The following is a 3,874-nucleotide window of genomic DNA, read 5'->3' on the forward strand; positions in this document are numbered from 1 at the left end:
GCTGGAGTTGCTCCTCTTGATTTAAGTGGTACACACCACGAAGAGGGAAACAACGCAAACACAGCAAATAGTAGCGAAAAAGCTGCAGAGAAAGATGCTTTTGTGCTCTTAGGTAGTAAACTTAAGGACCTTATTGGTATGATGGCCCCTCCCAGGCGCAGCATTCACCAGCCAATGAGGGACTTAGTAAGTGAGGTAATGTGCAAACAAACATAGCAAACGGAAGAAAGAAAATTAGATCTGTTGTGAAGGATTGTAAGTTTACGCAGACCTCTCCTCCTTTTAAGAAAGGGAGTCAAACTGGTAAACGAGGGCTAGAAGATACATCCGGGATTGTGATGAACTCGCCAAAGCGAAGGAAAGCACTACTATAAAGAAAAATGGTGAAAAAGAGGTAATTGCTGCATCCTATAGCGAACATGTGGTGAACTCGCCAAAGCGAAAGGAGAGCTCTACTACAAAGAAAAATGGTGAAAAAGAGGTAATTGCTGCATCTTATAGCGAAACGTTGGCAAACGCGAATCAATTGCAACCTAGTGAATGGGTTACACAAACGAGGAAGAAGGCAAAAAANACCAAAGCGAAAGAGAGCACTACTACAAAGAAAAATGGTAAAAAAGAGGTAATTGCTGCATCTTATAGCGACACTTTGGCGAACGCAAATCAATTGCAACCTAGTGAATGGGTTACACAAACGAGGAAGAAGGCAAAAAACCAAGACCCAAACCAGTTAAGCCGAACGCTATCATTATAAAGAAAGTCAATGAGGAAGGCATGTCTTATAGCGACTTTCTAAGGACTGTAAAAGGCTCTGCTGATTTAAACAAGCTCGGAGAACAAGTAAAAAGAGTGCGCAAAACGGCCAAAGATGAAATACTACTTGAGCTTAAGCACGCGTATGATGAAAATACGCAGTTATTCAAGGCAGGCGTACAAAAGATACTGGGAAATGTGGCGGAGATAAAGTCCAATTTGATCACGCTTGAGATACATGATATGGATAAGATCACGACCAAGGAAGATGTAGCTAAGTGTATAACTGAACAAATATCGGCAATTGATGATTTCGATGTAAACTGGGTCAAAACCATCCGAAAGGGATACCCAGGCACACAGATAGCTTCACTATCTGTCCCACCGCTTATCGCGCAGAAGATTTTAACGGTAGGATTGGTTGGTCAGTTTGCCGTATCCGTGAAAAAACTCCTCTCTCCAGATGCTATATGCGGACCTGCAAAAATGAGGATCGCAGCGGTTGCTGCTTTAAATTCGGGGAGAAAGGCCACAATGTTAAACAGTGTAGCAAGGAATCCGCTTGCGTGCTCTGCAAATCTAGTGGTCAAGCCAATGAAGCCCATATTGCAGGTGGTAAGCAGTGCCCATTCTATCAGCGTGCATTAAAGGCTAAAGTATGAAGCTTCTACAATTAAATCTTAACCACTGTTCAGCTGCTCAGGAGCTACTCTGTCAAACCGTTATAGAGGAAGACATTGGCATCGCTATTTTAAGCGAGCCATATAAGACAGCAAGCCAGGGTACATGGATATCAGGTAAAAAAGAAACAACTGCTATATGGGTCAATGGGAAGCAGTGTCTTGCTGAGAAACCTTATAGTCAGAAGTATTTTGTCAGAGGTAGGATCGGCGGGATATATATCTATAGCTGTTATGCACCACCGAGCCTGAGTTATCAAGACTTTGAATCTTTTCTAGATAGACGCTTGGTGGACACCGGAAATAGCTGATCTTCGATCTGAATGCAATAAAGCCAGAAGAAAATGTCAGCGAATAAGAACGGACGCCCAAAGAGACCATTTTAAATCTTTACGGAAACGGTTAAAGGTTGCAATTAAAAATAGCAAGAAAGCGTGTTTTAAAGACTTGTGTAACGAAATTGATGAATACCCGTGGGGCGGTGCCTACAAAGTCGTTATGAAAAAATTCAACGGTAGCCAAATGCAGAAACCTACTTGCCCGGTACTACTTAAACAAATAGTAGAAACACTGTTCCCGAAAGCGAAAACTAGCCTAGGGCCTGTACCAAGTGAAACACATACAAATGCTTACTATCCGCCACTTGAGCCTGATGAAATCAAATGCGCGGCCAAACGGCTAAAGAACAATAAATCTCCAGGTCCTGATGGTATTCCCAACATTGCTATTAAAACTGCAGTTGACGACTCTCCGTCAGCGTTTTTAAAAGCGTTCGACTCCTGTCTTCGTAGCGGAGTATTCCCGAATAAATGGAAGAAGCAAAGATTAGTCTTACTTCCAAAGCCCAATAAACCACAAGGTGAACCTAGTTCTTATAGACCCCTATGTATGATTGATTCCTTAGGTAAGTTACTTGAACGCATCGTTTGCAATCGCTTGCGGCAGCATATCGATACCAAAGAATGTCTGTCAGACACTCAATTCGGGTTTCGAAAGGGTAGGTCAACTGACGATGCTATACGCAGCGTTACCGACATTGCTGAAGAAGCTGATGTAAGATGTAGAAAATGCTTTTAACTCGTTGAGCTGGTCGCACATTATAAATGCGTTAAAAATTATTCATACACCACAGTATTTAATTAATATAATTAACAGTTATCTATCTAATAGAGTTTTGTCCTACAACACGGAAAGAGGCAAAGTAAGCTATAGAGTCTCCAGAGGGGTTCCCCAAGGTTCCGTCCTTGGCCCACTTTTGTGGATCATAGCCTACGATGGCGTATTGCGTCTACCCATTCCGAAAGGAGTTTAAATAATTGCCTATGCCGATAACATCGCTTTGGTGGTTGTGGCTAAAGACATAAATAGGGTGCAAATGGCCACAACAAATGCTTCCAAAATAGTCATCGACTGGCTTACAGCGAGGGAGCTGAACTTAGCAATCGAGAAAACAGAAGGTGTACTCATAACAAGTAGGAAGAAAAAAGAGACCGCAACCTTGAATATAAACGGGTATGTCTTTGATACATTACCAGCAGTGAGGTATCTAGGCGTAATGATTGATGCAAGGTTATCTTACAAAGTTCACATTGAAATGGTAAGTACAAAAGCGGCAAAAGTTCAAAGCGCGTTAGCTAGACTGATGGCAAATGTAGGCGGTCCAGGTCAAAACCGCAGAAAACTGCTAACAAAAGTTACTGAATCAGTTATAATGTACGCGGCCCCCGTCTGGGGTCATGCACTGCAGCAAAAGTCCTATGCTAAGCTTGTAAACTCTGTTTTCCGTCTTAGTGCCCTGCGCGTTTGCAGCGCTTTCCGGACAGTTTCGCATGATGCACCCTGCGTCATAGCTGGTATTATGCCTGCCGATTTGTTGGCTAACGAAATCCGGCGTACCAATATGACGGCCCGAACAAAAGGTAGAGCCCTCTCAACACCCGAGATCGCGGCCGAACGCCAAATAAACCTATCACTATGGCAGAAACGCTGGGCCTCGTCTTCCTCTGGGACTTTCCGACTCATTCCGAGCATCGAAGCTTGGCTATACAGATCGCATGGCGAAGTTGATTTTTATATGACTCAATTGCTTAGTGGCCATGGCTGCTTTCGACAGTACCTGCACTATTATGGTCACGATGACTCGACGGCATGTAATACATGTGAAAATGTCCCGGAAACCGCTGAACATGTACTTTTCGAGTGCCCTTCGTTTTCATTAGAAAGAGAGAGATTAAATANTGCTTTCGACAGTACCTGCACTATTATGGTCACGATGACTCGACGGTATGTAATACATGTGAAAATGTCCCGGACACCGCTAAACATGTACTTTTCGAGTGCCCTTCGTTTTCGTTAGAAAGAGAGAGATTAAATACTTTGACTCAAGAGGGCCTGAGTACGGAAAGTATCATTGAACATATGTTGAATGATAAAAAAGTATG

Source organism: Rhagoletis zephyria, unplaced genomic scaffold (genome assembly GCF_001687245.7).
Source record: "Rhagoletis zephyria isolate East Lansing unplaced genomic scaffold, Rhagoletis_zephyria_1.1 Rzeph_scaffold_00403, whole genome shotgun sequence".
Lineage (NCBI taxonomy): Eukaryota > Metazoa > Arthropoda > Insecta > Diptera > Tephritidae > Rhagoletis > Rhagoletis zephyria.